This window comes from Cyprinus carpio, chromosome A8 (assembly GCF_018340385.1).
Source record: "Cyprinus carpio isolate SPL01 chromosome A8, ASM1834038v1, whole genome shotgun sequence".
NCBI lineage: Eukaryota > Metazoa > Chordata > Actinopteri > Cypriniformes > Cyprinidae > Cyprinus > Cyprinus carpio.
In genome coordinates this window covers 21,040,662-21,058,737 of record NC_056579.1, presented here as the reverse complement: position 1 = coordinate 21,058,737, position 18,076 = coordinate 21,040,662, and the positions used below count along the sequence as shown (strand labels likewise).

The 18,076-nt window shown below is 33.4% G+C and overlaps 1 protein-coding gene across 1 annotated transcript in view; it reads right to left on the bottom strand.

The window, feature by feature from the left end:
* Positions 1–9,789, bottom strand: part of LOC109077346 (neuropeptide Y receptor type 1-like) — a 15,797-nt gene extending 6,008 nt beyond the window's left edge. Inside the window, exon 1 of the mRNA XM_042762761.1 lies at positions 9,605–9,789. The gene's annotated coding sequence lies outside the window, so the exon portion shown is untranslated. The remainder of the gene's footprint in view (positions 1–9,604) is intronic.
* Positions 9,790–18,076: the final 8,287 nt, after the last annotated feature.

The window sequence follows — 18,076 nt, the reverse complement described above, 5'->3', positions numbered from 1 at the left end:
AATCCCCTAAATCAACAGATATTAAAATATCCTTAAAAACTTTGAATAAAGCTAAGTCATACTGTTTGGGTCTTTGCTTTGCTCTTTGATGGTGTTACATGTTTTTGAAAGTATTTATGATAATAATTTATGATATTTAAGACATAAGCTACAATTCCCCAGGGAAATGTTGGAAGTGTGACTCAGTGTTAATTTTCAACATGTTATGGCATGAATCCAAAAATGGCATAATGTTTTTCAATTTTCAGTTTAGCATCCTGGTATCAAGGCAACAGCAGTAAGACCAGTGAAGCATCTGTATTAAAGCCATTTTAGTCAATGCAGGAGATATGTAGTCATTAATAGAAAACGTAATTGTAGTAATCCTTAATATTTTAGTAAATACATCCATCTATTCATCCACTGAAAAAAAATAATTCTTGGAGCAACTTTAAACAGTCAAATTTCTTTCTTTTTATTTGTGTCACCTTCAGTATATAGCTTTGTTTAAACCTTAATAGTGAAAGAAAAAGTAATAAGATTGTTTATAACTTGTTTGCTTTGTATTTGTGTCACCTTCATTAGATATTTGTTACAATTTAATGGCTAAATTAGCCATGATGTAAATTTTAACTAAATCATTTTGCTAGTCAATGTGCAATGTTTAACAGCTTTGAAAGAGCTTAATGTTTATTGTGATGTCATTTTAAAATCTGTATCATATTTTCTATTGTGTACTGAAAAAAAAAACACACCCCCTAAAATTGAATAAAACCCACAATAATGTCTGCCGTCAGTAAAGTGCTTTACATCAACACTCTGATATCAAGCTATTAAAAAAAAAAAAAATCTATTAGTTTTTGTTAAAAGTTTTGTTATTTGCCTAAACTGGACAAAATAGCTTTAAAACGGAAACCATAATTTTCTATTAGACCAATAAATATAAGAATTCACTTTTAATAAATGACATGGTTGTTTCACTTCATAGCATCCAATTGTGTATATATTACTATATACTGTATATATAATATATGTTAAAGGCCAATTCTCACTATTAACTAGTATGCCTATTACTAGCATATTGACTCTTTATTAGTACTTATGAAACACATGTTAATGCCTTATTCTAAATGACCATATTTTAAATCCCTTAATCCTAAACTTAACAACTACTTACCTATTAATAAGCAGCAAATCCGTTTATTAAGGCAAAAGTTGTAGCTAATAGTTAGCTACATGGTGAGAACTGAAACTTAAAATAAAGTGTGATATATATATATATATATATATATATATATATATATATATATATATAGAGATATAGGAGGAGAGGAGGAGAGAGAGAGATAGATAGATAGATAGATAGATAGATATATATAGAGAGAGAGAGAGAGAGAGATAGAGAATTACTATTGTTATTAAAATAATAATAAACTATATTTATTAGATTTATAATATCAGCCATCGCATCAGTTATTAGCCAGAACATAGAAATAGCCAACTAAATAGTAATAATAACTGGTATTTTATAAAATATCTTAACCCAGTAAACTTACACAGAACTGGAGCAGACTTGCATGATGTTATACAATGTTGTTATGAAACTGTTATGGAGCTGCAGGCTAAAGTGGCTAAAGCTCAGTGCTGCTGGTACCTTGAATTTATCCCCACAGAACCACACAGCAACATAGCAACACACAGCAACACACTTGTTGCACCAAAGGTCTTGTCCCATTATTTGCATAAAAAAGGCATATATCCAACACTGGGAAACTCATACTTCTCTGTCAAACAATTTGAGCAGACAACCTGATAATTAAAGCAGCATTTGCTTGCCCTCCTTCTCTCCATCTGTCTCACACATTTTCTTCATTCACTGATGCTTCTTGATTTCTTAAAGCGCTCTGGCTTTGCAGTAATAGCTACTGAGCCTGCATGTAAGCACACTGGCAGGTGATGAATAACCCAGTAAGGTTTAACAATGGGTGAGAAGCTAATTATGAGCAGAATCCTGCTGCTTTAAACCCATCTCATTTCCTCAAACCCACATGAGACTTACAGCTCAAATACATTCAGCTACATATAAGAATAAATCCTTTTACTTTGGCCTCTGCCCGTCCCTCTTTTGGCTAAGAAAATAACGAGCCAATCATAGTAAATACATTGCAGTACATTATTCCTTAAGTAATATGAATATTCAAAATAATTAATAACCTCAAAGTATGCCATTTCTGTGCCAAATGGAATTGCAAAAAAAGTCTCACAATCCTCCTCTGTAACTATTCTACACCACATGGGCTGCTCGAAAAAAAGGTCACACTCGTTAGCAGTCTGTAAAACTTGAAATTACAAATGTGACACCTTACTGGAGAGAGTATTTTAATCAGGGAAACATTTCTGATTGAACCGAATGAGCCTCCCAAGACTTCGATTCGACAGGAGAGGAATAAGGAATGTAGCCAAATGACATTTAACAGCAGGCGCCAGATGTAATTACTGCATAAAGCCTGAGAGATTACATAATCACTATGACAATAATGGCTGTGATTGCCATTAATGAATAATTCATTAGATTATGTGCATTTATTTATGTGCAAAATTATTTATGATTGTAAACTGTCATTTTGAAATTGGAGAAGGTTTTTTTCTTTCTTTTTCTTCTTTTTTAATTTAATCCAGACAAGCAAGGCCGTGTTATGCAAGATTCCGCTCCCTCTGTCGAGCCGTATACCCTTTGGACCCCAAAGCAACTTTTTTGTTGGCTGAGACTTTTTATGTGTCCTCTATTTAGTGCCTGATTAGAAATGATAGATTACAGTGTGCTTATTCTCAAAAACAAAAAAAAAAATATTATAATATTGTTTTAAAAAACAACACACCAAAAAAAAATAGTCAAGTGAAACATTTCCCTTTCTTTGTTTTCAGTCTTCGGTTCCCTTGTATCAAAAAATACAGTTCTGCATACATTTAAAAAAAGGACTTATAATGGACATAATATACTTTAAAAAGAATATACTTAAGTGCAGACTGAAAGTAATGTTTTCAGACACTTGATCACGTTATTTACACTAAATGTATCCTAATTTACATTTATATTGAAATTCAATTAGATGAACTTTGTAGTGTTTTTTTCACCCACCTAAGAAGGATTTAAGCACATTTTATACATGATTTCATAATTACTCCTAGTGTCTTTGAAATATGGTTAAAATATACTATGGAATGTATTGACAGTCATTTATGATAAACTAAAATTTGTATTTGTCATTACTTTTGAGGCTTATATGTCATGTTTTTTAAATATAATAGTAAATACACATTTGTAATTTAGTAAAAATTAAAGTGTATAAACTTGAAATGTAATATTGAATAACTTTAGAGTTAAACTTCAGTTAAAATTATAATCAAGAACTTTATATGTGCTTTAGTCTGTTAGTCAACACATCAAAATAAATGTTCTTCTTTAAATATGAAAAAAATTATTTAGCATAATGATTTTAAATGTACTTTAAAGTAAAATGTTTAATTTGACATTATTACAAAGTGTGCTTTTTTAAAGTGTACTTAAGTGTGTTATTAAAGTGTCTATCAAATATGATAGACAAATATGCTGCTGTGATAATGTAAAAAAATACTGCTGCTGCACATATACCATATATGAAATAACTCCCATATATAACATACATGGAATCACCTCGTAGCAAATCTATACAGGTGGAGCTGGGGAAGGTGGAGGGTTTCTGAAATGAGCTGCAGCTGCTAAACTAAGCACTACCCAAGTATTTGAATGTTTAGCAGCAAGCTCATTGGCTGCTAATGTGAAAGAAACCAATCAGCTGCAACATGTGAATAATGATGTGATTATATCAGACTGTGATTACATCAAACAGAGATGTTTTAGCACTGACATGGTCACTATAAACTCTTGTTGTATGGAAATGAGCAGCATAAAGATTCTTCAAAAATTCACCTTTTGGGTTCCACAGGAAAATAACATAAAATAGGTTTGAAACAACATGAGGGCGAATGAATGATTCAATTATCATCACTCCCTTTAAGAAAAACAACATCAGCAACTTTATGGAGACATTCATCTAAATAGAAAGAACTAGCATCAGTGTAATTAATATATATCCCAGACAGTTATTGCAGTTAACTTACAAGTGACAGTAAATCAGTCACAGAGTCTCAGCCCAGATGTGCCTCACATACAGCTGATAAATGGTAATTAAGCTCATTATTGCCTCCTAAAGCCCACATCTTCAACAGGCCCTCTCTAAAGGACACTGATTGTTTTCAATTAGGACTCTAGACTCTGCCAATGAATCTCCTCCTGGATGAGAGTGTGTTGCAATGAAGCAGAGATGCTCTTTGTCTCAGAGATCTGAGACAAAGAGCACATGATGTACCACTGGTTGTACACAAAGGTTAAAATCTCAACAACATCCCCACAGAGCTCTCAATTCAGTCTCCATGACTCCTCCATTCTCAAACCGACAACATGACAGGAAAAATAATTCTGACCAGCCCAGACGTGCTGATGCTTTAATTCAGGCACCTGTCAAATGGAAGTAATGTGAGCTTAACATGTTGGCTTTCTAAAAAAATATTAAAATGTTGCACGGTTTCTACAAAAATATTAAGTAGCACAACTGTTTTCAATATTGATAATAATCAGAAATGTTTCTTGAGCAGCAAATCAGCATATTAGAATGATTTCTGAAGATCATGTGACTCTGAAGACTGGAGGAATGATGCTGAAAATTCAGATTTGAATCACAGGAGTAAATTATATTTTAACATATATTCACATAGAAAACAGTTAATTTAAATTGCAACAATATGTCACAATATTAGTGTTTTACTCTATTTTTGATCAAATGAATGCAACAACAACATCAAGAACTCTCAATTCAGTCTCCATGAAGGCCATAGAGGCCACTTGTTTTTTTAATAATTATAAAAGAAATTATATATATATATATATATATATATATATATATATATATATATACATATATATATATATATAAAATTTATTTTAAGAAGGGTTCAAGGGCCTTGCATAACTACATCTGGTTTGACCATTTTTCTACAATGATGGCAATTAAAAATTAGCTGTGAAAAACAAAATAGCATAAAATATAAATAAACAAAAAAAAAAAAAATAACCTATATATACACTACTGTAAAATTAACTTTTTTTATTTAGTAAAGATGCATTTAAATGATGCATTCAATTTAAAACCTACTTGTTTTAAAAAAAATGCAACGACAGCACTGTTATTATGAATACTAATTAAGAATGTTGGCATTAACACGTGAATTAGATACAATGAAATGACTGTCAATGAAAAAACAGTGATAAAAAGGTACAAATATAAAAAATAATGGATTCTGATATTATTTATCAGAACATCTCTTCTCTTGTCCCTGAAATAGTCTGGATGTTTAAGTCTTCTTGCAGACACTCATTTTTAGTGCCATTTGGTCAACTAGGTGACTACATTACATTGAAAATATACATAACTGAAAACTAGCAAGTGGTAATATTTGAAAACATAAGTGAATCATGAAGCTCAGTCCAAGTAGTCCATTACTGTTTCTACAAATATATATATATATATATATATATATATATATATATATATATATATATATATATTAAGCAGCACAACTGTTTTCAATATTGATAATAAAAACTAATAAGAAAACTTAATAAGAAATGTTTCATCAGCAGCAAATCAGCATATTAGAATGATTTCTGAAGGATCATTTGACACTGAAGACTGGAGTAATGATGCTGAAAATTCAGCTTTACATCACAGGACGAAATTCTATTTAACATATATGGAAATAGAAAAGTAGTTAATTTAAAGTGCAACGTTATTTCACAATATTACTGTTTTACTGTACTGAATGAATGCAGCCTTGGTATGGCTGAAACAGTTGTAAAAAAGATGGTCGATTTCTTAGTTCATACTGTGCCACTGAAATGAATGGGAATGCCAACAAATCTCTCCAGGTATTATAGAGCTCATTGTTGGAAACTAGCTGCCATGCTCCAAAAAACTACCTGAAGATGAATTTTCCAGCAGGGCTCTGAGCTCAATTGACGCAGTAGCTGAGACCAGGTCCCATTTGACCATGACTTCTGTTTTGCCAGAAGTGCAGGTATGATTTTTTTAAGAGATGCTTTGTGAGTTCATGGCAAAATGAAGTAATTCTGAAACTCGATGTAGTTGTAGTAAGTTACGATAAACAATGGCTTTCTTTCTGAAGTGTGTTAGTATAGTGCGTGGTATGTGTTTGGAGACAAAGTGACATTGCCATTCGTTCAGCATTGGAAAACATGCAGGTTTTGCCATCACTCTGTGACGCTTGAGCTTCAGAAACCTGTGCATTAGCATGCATAACGCAAAGCGCGTCTATATTTATAACAGAGCTCGCCACGGGCGAACACACCCTGTGATAGCGGGGGTTTCAAGATGAGCTTTTGCTTTGATAGCTGTCAGATGTGGCACATCCTTCAGTGCTACAGTCAAATGATGACATCCCATAAACATGCATGCTTTATTAAAGTTAGTGAACAGTGGCATGGTGCGGAGTTTGGACAGACATTCATTAGTGGTTTTATAATCTAGGGGGAAAATCATGATTTGTATTCAAATACAGCATGCTTTAAACATGTCTCTGTGCATGCTGAGCATTTATTTAGAAGAAAAGCAGCATGAGCTTTACTAAACAGTGGGGTTCAAAAACCTGACATCGCTTTGAACATCTGGGATTTTGTCATTTAGATCCTGGATTAGGTTTACAACCAATTTAACACAAAGAGAAGTTAACATGATAAATATTTTTTTAAAATTATAATACATAGAAAATATATTAAGGAATTAAATAGAATAATGTATATGAGTAAAATGAATATCAAATTGATAAAACATAATAAATACAATATATATATATATATAATATGCAAAATATATATATATGAAGATATATAGATATATATATATAAAATACTGCAAAAAATAAAGAATCACTAATTAAATCACTAATTTTTTTTTTTTTTTTTTTTTTGCCATGGACTGCCAAATATGATCATCCTCATATGAGGGACCCCCATTGTAAAATTGAAAAGGCAACTATAATTTTTTTCTAAAAACCCGATTAATACAGTGAAAGAAATTAGTATTATACATATGTTTAAAATGTACAAATTTTAGTTTTAATTGCGTTATTGCATTTTTTCTACTAAAAGTGTTGTATATTTATTTTTAATAATTTATTATCTTTATTATTTTATTTATTTTAATCAATTGTTTTTTTTTATTATTTACTTTAGTATTTATTTGTTTAATAAAATAATAATTTTTTGTTTATTTATTTTTATCAATTTAATCAAATTAATTTAAATGTAATTTATGTATTTATTTACTATAATCAGTTGTTTTTATCAATTTTCATTTATTTTAATCCATTTATTTATTTTAAACAAATGTATTTATTTATTGTTTGTTTTTATTTAGTAAAATGTATTTGTTTACTTAGATGTTTTTTTTTTCATGATTTGATGTATTTTTACTTTTGGGAGGAGGGGGTCATTCTTAAATAAGGGACATGGCAAATACTAAGAGATTATGAAATTGATGTTGCTTTTTCAATTACTTCACTTGTCATACTGGTAATTTAGTGTGCAACAAAAAGCACTGTTTCAAATGAGAAGCAAATAAAGGTTATATAAGTGATACATAATAAAATCTTACCTTCAGATATTTTCTTAAATATACTTTCTCTCCCAAAGGAAGTTTGTGCTGTACTCCTTCTCAAATCTTCCTTCACCATTATAAAGAGAAACAAACTAGTTTTAGATCAGATACTGCACCTGAACTCTATCAAACATCTCACATTCAGACTTTTACACCATCTTTTAGACATTTTTGCAGAGATAGACTAGTAGAAAAAGGCTAATAGATCTCATTTTGATAGTAAAACCCCTATGTGACAGCTAATACTGCCTCTCCATTCAACCAATACCTATTTTGTCAATCCTCAAGCTCAACCGTCAAGTCAAAATGAACTGCATGATATCAAGTCAGACAAACCATTAACTGCAATAATAAAAAATCCTACGAAAAACAGGGAACAAAGACTTAAACCATTCCACACCTCAGACGCAAAACTCAAATACTATTTGAATACAGTTTTTCAAACGATTCATTCTAAGTCAAAAGGGATCAGAAAGAAAATTCAAAATTCAAAAAAGAAAGAATTCTTCTAGTGCAAAATATGCAATCATCTGATCTGCATTCAAAACATCACAACTTACATTTGTTCCTTTTTTGCACCCGATTGTGAACCTGTGGTGCTCATGCACTATTTATAACTGCATACCTCTTATGTAACAGGTATCTTTAGTTTTCATATCTTTGGCAGGCGATAATGAATAGAGTTGAGTGTGAAAAAGCAGTGCTTGCCCATTTCTCCAGCAAGTGTGAAGACAGAGCATGAGAATCAAAGCTTTTAATGCCTCAGTCTTTGATACCTTGGGTTGTTAGGGAGGTTAGAAACAGCTCTGAAGGGAAACACAGCCCAATTATAATGAGGACAGCTAGCCAGTTATGAATATCAAGCACTCATATTCACATGGTGGAAATGACTTTGAGTATTCACTCGTTGAGGTGTGTTTTTAACAGCCGAGCACTTGTGTTAAGAGGCTGGCCCTTATTGAAAGAGCCGTTAGCTTGAGATGAAAAGATATTTACATATTTTCATCATAATAAATGCGAAAGCATGAATAATGGCTATGTGACTTTAGCACATCCTGGCTGATGGAGATTTAGGTCTTCTTTGCTTTCTTGAGTGAAAATGAGGTGATGTAGTAATTAAGCAAATCAAATTCAATTAATCAGCACGCTTTGCTAATATCACTAATATGCATATCTGAAATATGATGAACAAGCATGCATAAATAAATCTTGTTTATTAAAGTTTCAGATTAAATGTTCCAGTAACTTCATCTGTCTTGCAACACACACGCACGCACGCACTCATGCACGCACACTCATTAAGAAATATCATTAAGATATTAAACAAAATAGAACAACAAAACAGGACAACAGACTAGAATAGAATAGAATAGAATAGAATAGAATAGAATAGAATAGAATAGAATAGGAAACCAGCATAACACTTGAATTTGTCTATTTAGAAAATATAAAAAAACAAGATAGAAGAATGGAATAGAGTAGAATAGAATTGGACAGAATAGAACAGAACAAAGAAGAATGGATCAGAACGCAGAATAGAATAGAATAGAATAGAATAGAATAGAATAGAATAGAATAGAATAGAATGCAGCAGCGATGCATTTTTAACCATGAGATTACGGACAGAACTGACCAGTGAACAGATTAATCTGATCTGATCTAAACATCATCGGAGTCTCCAACGCCACGAGCGATTAAGAAAAGTAGCCTATGGAACACCTCTAAGTGTCTCTGCATCAAGGAATGAGCGAGACTGAATACATAATGGCAGAATACAAAGATCATTTTATGAAACGAAGACGCAAAATGTTTCGGTAAGTTGCCTTCATTGACTCTGCTCAGGCGCATCTTACCGCGTGTGACAGTCGCGAATCCCGTCTCCGTGACTGTAGCTCGATGCGACGCTCTCGGATGTGCTGTTCTCCTCTGTGCAGGAGTAACTGGTGGTTTGAGGAGCTGAGGTTTATCAACCAAACCTGAGGCGCAAGAAGGAGGTCCTTCAGAAATAGAGCGCTCGAGAGACTCGTTCGCACATGGGCTCGCGGCTGTCTATCTGTTGAAATTGACTTCGCTTCCTTAATGTCTGGGGTTCCAGAGACCGATATGCAATAAATAATAATAGGTATTATTTTCAAGACCTTCTTTCTAAACTGCAGCCTTCAGTCACAATATTTTATTTTTTATTTTTCCTGTGTCGTCTTATTTTATGTGGGACTTATGGAATATATTAAAGTTGATATCTATTTAATACCAGTTCTCATAAAACTAGGAATGTCAAGTGTCACCCATGCTTCAATATTAATGCATTTTGAGTATAGATAATTTAGATAATCCACCCAAAATATAAATTCTGTCATTTTATACTTACCCTAAAGTTGTTGCAAACCTATCCATTTTTTTCTTTTGAGAAACTTGAACAATTCTTTATATTTTGAAGAATGCTGGTAACCAATTTTGGTTCCCAATCACTACTACTGTATTTTGTGTCTATATAATGGAAGTCAAAACTGAAACTGTTTGGTTAACAACATTTTTCCATAGAACAAAGAAAGTCATATAGGTTTGGGACAACATTATGTTGCGTAAATAATGACAGAATTTGCATTTTGGGTCAACTATAGCTTTAAAAGGGGCTGAGGGGCTGAGCAAGGCACCAAACCCCCAACTACTCCCCGGGCGCCGCAGCATAAATGGCTACCCACTGCTCCGAGTGTGTGTTCACTGCTGTGTGTGTTCACTGCTGTGTGTGTGTGTGTGTGTGTGTGTGTGTGTGTGTGTGTGTGTGTGTGTGTGTGTCTATAAAACAATATTCATAGAGACCGCTGTGGACTTTGGATGGGTTAAATGCAGAGCACCAATTCTGAGTATGGGTCACCATACTTGGCTGTATGTCACGTCACTTTCACTTTATATATTATTATATATACATTATATTAGTAGTATATATAAAAAATAATAATAAAATAAAATAATGCATATATAAATGCTCACAATAATGTCAAACCATAGACCAATGCCAATATAGTTTGTTTTGGAATATGATCAATAATTACTTGATTTGAATTAAATGCTTTGAAAGTATGTTGATTGAGAGGATTAATCAAACTGACAGTTATGTAACGGATATCAATAATGGGTTCAGTGAACTGTATTTTAAAAGCACTGTGTGCAAACACAATTTATTTTTTTAATGGTTGACTTTAATGGTTGATTTTATGACAGCTAGTCATTTATCCTAAGAATAATGGATGGCTTCATAACAGGCAAAGTTTAGCATTTTTCACAACTCAGCCTTGGTGTTTTACAAATTAGAAACACACAATTTCACAACAAGCATATATAATGTATAACAGACACCATTCTGGTAAGATACCCAAAGTCCTATAAAGAACCACAATAAGACACAATTAATCTTAAGACATCAAGAAGATGTAACGCTTACAGAGCCAGTGGCACACTCCCAGTAGAGCAGTGTCATTAAGCACACACTGTGTTTTCTGGAACAATCCATATTACTCTTATAGTGCCTCTTCTTGTTCAAATGTTTAATCTGTTCTGCAGGTTTTATCTGGACCTACCCAGGGCTTCCTGGTGCTCTTGTAATTGACATTTCCAAGTGATCTTGTTTTTCCATTCACAGCACGACTAAGTACTCACACTGCTCTCTTCAAATCTTTATACTTCTGATTTCTGGTCTACAAATGTGAGAGACAGTGACGTTGGTTTGAATGAGTTTGAGGCTGCAGTGTGGATTCATAGGATTCTGAGGTATGTGATCCCTCAATAGCAACTGGTAAAAGCTGATAACGCAGGCTCATCCGGATAACTGAAGTCAGTGCTATATGCTTGTTAGGAACAATTTTTCTTTGTGGAAGCTTTACGTTTGGTTAGCTTATAAAATATTAATACTCAAATCATTATTATGTATATAGTTTTTTAATTATGTCATCCTGGTATAGTGAACTCTCTCTTGTATCATACAAACACAGCTGCTGCCATTTTGCACCAACTGTTTTGTACACTGTAATGGATTACAAACTTAAATCAATATCTTTTATTGCCATAATTATTTATGTTGTGATATGCCATGTATGACTAGTATCAGGGTTCTGTTACTTTGGTTTCGTTTTCTTCTAGAAAAGTATTGCTGAAAACACATGAACTGTTAAATAGTTTTTCACTATTTTTGTGTTCAGGATTTTTTGGGTGGGCCTGAAATCATGTCTCAATCAATGACACACTAGAGCCACTAACACTATAAGAGGTGTGTTTGACTTGAAGCGGCGCTGTGCAGACAGATCATTGTATGACATCAAAGTACCTTGAGAGTACCCCTTAAGCTTTCAAATTGCTCTCATAGTACTTTGATGTCATACACCAATCTGTCTGTACAGCGCTGCTTCAAGGTGAACACACCTAATAACTAGAGAGCATTAGCATCAGTGGTTTCATCCAGTCAATCGTGAGTTACTGTCATTATCAGGGGCATGGCCAGAAATATTTAAATGAGTTCAATACACAATACTTCTAAAGCATTGATTAAGATTCATTTCAAAGTGTACTAATACATTATTAAAAGTTGTATAAACACCTGAGCCAATGTTAGCAATGATAAATAAACACTGTAACAAATGTATTGCTCATTGTTAATGTTAGTTAACCCCTTAGCATTCCTTTAAAATGCATTAAAAAGGCATACCCAAAGTAAATTGCATGCTGTTCTTGAAGTTTTTTGGAGTAAATGTATGCTTTTGGTCTCTTTTGATAGGTGACACTTTGATAGGTGATTTCATAATCAAGTGTCTCTGTCAGTTCAAAGGAGAGTAAACACTGAGGACTGTAGAAATGTGTCCAGCTGCAATTATGTATTTTGTTGTGGAGAAGAGTATCTAGCACAACATTTGTGTGTTTCTTTCCACAAAAGACTCATCTGTTTAGCAGATCAAACACTGTACCTATGCTAATATGATGCTTCAAACAAACACACTTGGCTCAGAAGTTTCCAATCTATAAATCCATCACCTGCAGTTTTAATAAATTACATCTATTTGGAAAATTACCAACTTCTCATTGGGTGCGCCACAGTTGGTAGTAGGTGGGCATTATCGTTAGTTACTTTGGTAACTTTTTTTTTTTACATTTTGATGCCTTATTTTATTTCCTCTATTTCCGGGGTTATTGTGCGATAACAACCAGCTGGCTGTGCATTATCCCTTACATAATGTTCTTCTGGGTCACAGAACAAAGGTTTATTTTGCCAAGAACATGATCCTAGATTAAAATCTTTTGTTGGTAAAAGAAAATAAGTCCTAACCCCAACTTCAACTATCCAAATCAAAGGGAATGATGGCTGATAAGTTGTTAAGTCTCCATAACCCCAGTCCTAACCTGGTTATATAACAGGATTGCTCTCTTTGGACCAAAACAAAAAGTAGATTCTGCTTGGTGAAATCAAAGAATGCCCAGGATGCTCACAGTTCTGGTATCAGGTATCAGCGAGGTGTGTTCTGATTGGCCAGCTATCCAGTGCGTTGTGATTGGCCGAATACCTCAAGCATGTGACGGAAATATTATGCCCCTTAACATACTGTGATGCCGTCTCCCAGCACGATCAGACAAAACCAATAAAACTCATTACAAACGAGAAATTTGTTGCATCCAGTGGGGACATAATTAATGATTATAATGACTTATACTGTCTTTTTACTCATTGCATAAAACCATGTCTGTATTTGTGATCTGAGAAACAACAAGCCTACTCTACACTGCTCAAAACTCGTGTTTGAATCATCAGTGGCAAATTCTTTAAATATAAAAAATGTACTTACAGGCTGTGAGTCAGAAAGTGCCAGGCTGTGCTTGCAAAGTTGGAACTGCCCCATTTTATAGAACAGCCTTTGAGCACAGATCCATTGTAGGCTACTCTCCAGGTTCAGGAAACAGTCTTCCATAAAATTCGTCACACAGCGTCACACACTGCGGGCTTGAGCGAGGAACGGCCAGCGGACTTGAGAATGGCACGGCCAACCGATTCGATGAAGGAGCAGCTGGCGGACATGCGGCAACCACATGTGATGTCCCTGAACTCCGCTTCGTCAACGGTGAAAGCTGATCCGTCGATCCACAGAGCGAAGTTGACATATTTCCTCAGCGACCAGCACGGATCAGCTCTAGGCATGACGAAGTGGATATCGTCCTCTTTTGGAAGGCCAAACAAATTAGTTTCGCTTTCACAGTGAAACACATAGCATCTCCTTCTTTCTTTGCGTGAACAATCGTCCCACATCGTGAAGTAGACATATGGGGGCGTGTTTAAGCGAGGCGTTTTAGGGGGGTGTGGACAAGTCTTAACTTTTATAAAGTATATCTCTTTGGATTTGAGACTTTAGTCTTTGCAACTTTACCGATCTTTTTTATGCACCAAGAGCTTGTGACACTCCAAAGAGAAAGAAAATATAGAAATCACATCATATGACCCCTTTAAATAATGTCCAGGCTAATCCATGCTTTATAATGGGAGTGGATGGATCCGTCATCTGCTGGATGCCACTGTCTCTTGAATGCGTGTACGACAGTTAGTGGAAGCTAGAGATTAATGTGTATAAAGTTGTAAATATTGATATTTTTCTTACGCAAATGCATCGCTTCACTTCAGGAGTCCTTTATTAAACCCCCGGAGCCATGTGGATTTCTTTTATAATGGATGGGTGCAATTTTTTGGACTTCAAATTTTGGGCTACCATCCACTCCCATTATAAAGCATGGATTGGCCTGGACATTATCTAATATAACTCAGATTGTATTCATCTGATAGAAGAATGTCATATACACCTCGGATGGCTTGAGGTTGAGTAATTTTAATTTTTGGGTGACTGCTTTAGAATGTTAGTCAACACATCAAAATAAGAATACTTCTTTAAAACATGATCAAAGATTATTTACAATATACTTTAAAATTGGAGTTTTAATTTGAAATTATTACAAAGTGCATTTTTTAAAGTGTACTTAAGTGCATTAAGAAACATGTCATGAAAGATATGAAAAGTCATGAAACTGTGCTCTTTTATTATTATTTTATCCGCAAATATTTTATTTTTTTTTTAAAACTGCTGATAATTTGTGGATGCTGAAAATTGGACCAGAGAACCTAGTGCCTGTATAAAAAAATAAAATGGCAAGCAACCACTCAGAACATCCTAGCAACCACACAATAACACCCTGGCAACACAATGGCAACAGTTTTCGCTCAGAAAGGCACCACTCACATTTTCTTCTGAAAAACATCCCAGAGGACAGAATAGAAGTATAAATTGTGACTGAGTTTTTAGTTATAGTTGTATACGACATTATCTGTCTCCGCTTCTGTCAATTCCAAACTTGGAATGGGAGTTATATTGGATTATTGGATGAGTTATTTCACCATAGAGCCATAATTGCAAGCTTCAATTCAATTCGCTCATTCTGCACATAATCAGACAGAGCGAAATGAGAAGAAGAGAGTGTGAGAATGTGTTTGACAGTGTGAGTGTGGATGTGTGAACGAGAGCAAATGTGTGTCACTGCGAGGCTTCCTGAAGGTGAGAGGCATGTGTAACACTTTATAATAACTTTCATTAATAAATCATTAACAAACATCATGTAATGCTTATATATATATATATATTTACATATCTAGAAATGTGAAATAATGTGCTTGTATATATATATATATATATATGCTTATATATTAATATTTACTATCTAGAAATGTGAAATAATGTGCTAAACTAATAAATGTATTAAACACAACCTAATAATTAACATTTCAAGTAAATTAAAATGCTTAGAAATGTCATTAAACTTCTAACTCATATGCTCATGCACATCTTGAAAATCTACAATGATTAAAAGCTTTTGTTAATGCACAACACCTTTGCTGCTGTTGAGGTGTGATACGAGTAGGGTTAGGCTCAGGTTTGTTTGTATTGGTAAGTTTAAGTTTGGGTAAAGGTTTACAAGTGTACAGGGGTCAATTTGATTACTATAAGGGAACTAAATATTACTATATATATATCAAGTAATGATTAGTTAAACATTATATAATGTTTATGATTTATTAATGAAAGTTATTATAAAGTGTGAAGATTGAATGAATGAAGATTTTTGAAAATCTAAAACTGCAGAAGGGGAAGGATTAGGGTGAGTGGATAGAAAATAGAGTTTGTACAGTGTATAAACCATTACGCCTACGGTATGTCCCCATAAAACATGGAAACATGGAAAGTGTGTGTGCGTGCATGGTAAAATAAATTATAATTCCTATTTAGTTCAATGAAGAGCCAAGTATTATATTTAGATATTTTATAGTAATAGCAATTTTCTTTAGCGCTGTCACCTACTTGTCCTAACATTAATTCTGTATATGCTTCTGCCTCAAAATAAAATAAAATGTGAAAATAGATAAAGTTTAAAATAAAAAAAAATCACATTGTGAGATATATATCTTCACTTAAGAGAATAACTTTGAAATTGTATCCATAATAATTTTTTGCACAATTATGAGATATAAAGTTGCCAAGATAAGAAATCCTAATTACACAAAATACATTGAAATTGTGAAATATAACGTCAAAATTACAATAAATAAATAAATAGATAAATAAAATAAAGTTCCAGTTGTGAGATATGGAGCAGTTACGAGAAATAAAGTAAAAAAAAACAAATGAAATCACAGTTTTGAGATTGGAATTATGAAAAATAAAGATGCAATAAAGTCAAGTCAAATAATTTTTATTGCACTTTTCAAAGTACACATTGTTTCAATGTGAACTTGTGTAGGATTGTTGGTGGGGGGTTTAAGTGGAATAAATGATTGGCGAAGTCAGAGAGAATAAAGTGAAATAAAGTCATATTCCAAGATATTCATACACAGTGTCAGGTATAAAGTCACACATACCAGAAATATAGTCAAGGTGATGCAACTTATGGGTTGGCCTATAAAATATATGATCTCTGCAGCACAATATAGGTAACTAACTAACTAAAAGAATAACAATATGCAGGGCAACACTTAATTTTAAGGACCAATTCTCACTATAAACTAGCATGCATATTACTAACAAACTGGCTGTTTATTAGTACTTATAAAGCACATATTAATGCCTTATTCTGCATGACCATATTTTAGATGCCTTAATCCATACCTAAACTAACAACTTAACAACCTTACTAACTATTAATAAGCAGCAAATTAGGAGTTTATTGGCAAAAGCCATAGTTAATAGTTAGTAAATAGTGAAAATCTGACTTTAAAATAACCAAATGGGGTAAACGTTAAAACTATTTACGCTACAAATCAATGTGTTTATGATTATAATAATAAATTAAAACAACATGATAGCAAATATACCACTTTGCAATAACAAGCAGCATAACGGAAAGTAACTAAAATAAAATAACTAGCAGTTGACTATTGAAGATTTCACAGTTCGGTTTCAAATGGTCGCACCCGCTCTGATGTCAAAAATAAGGTGGATTAGACAGTATTTTAACAAAGACAAAATTACTTGCTTCACATCTACCCAGATAACAATCTCTCTAAACCTCTTTTTGGAATTAGAACATTTAATAGGGATTTTAACTGAAAATCCGCGGAAATAGCCAATATAACAAAATAATTAAAAACTGGAAGAGGGGCTTCGCGATATGTGACTCAATTTTCTGTATCTTGATTCTGTTGAATCAATCCAGTCCCTGCAAGTAGAACTCATTGCATTGGGAAATCGAATGTCACAGTGGGTCATGAACTAGAAGAAGAAGAGGTATGTAAGAGAAAGATTGCAGGAAAAGACAGAAGTGCTAATCCGTTAACCCAACCTTTAAACAAGGATCAATACAACCCAAATGAAAAGCTGAGGAAATCATTTGACACTTTCACACCTAACTTCCACACACATGTGCATGTAATGACATGCATATATTCACACAGTACCACCCCTCACACCATTTGATTAGCAATGCACCAGTTTTGAAGGAAGCTGATAATCTGCAGAGCAATATTCCAGACAGACAACGTAGAAAACTGCAACCTGAAGCTTTTTTTCAGTACATGATGTGAATGTCATTCTACATGTACACACAAATTATATTCATATTGTACCTGTAGCAAACCAATAAGACTAGTTTAAACACATTACACCTCAAAGACCTCTGATCTTGGCATTCAGACTGTTGAACTGGCAACCCGTTCCCTGTCAACAAATTAATTTTGACAAGAGCAAGCTGGCTGGTTTCAAAGCTTTCAGGTCACGACATTTCAAGATGTCACACAGAACTGAAGGGTTTAT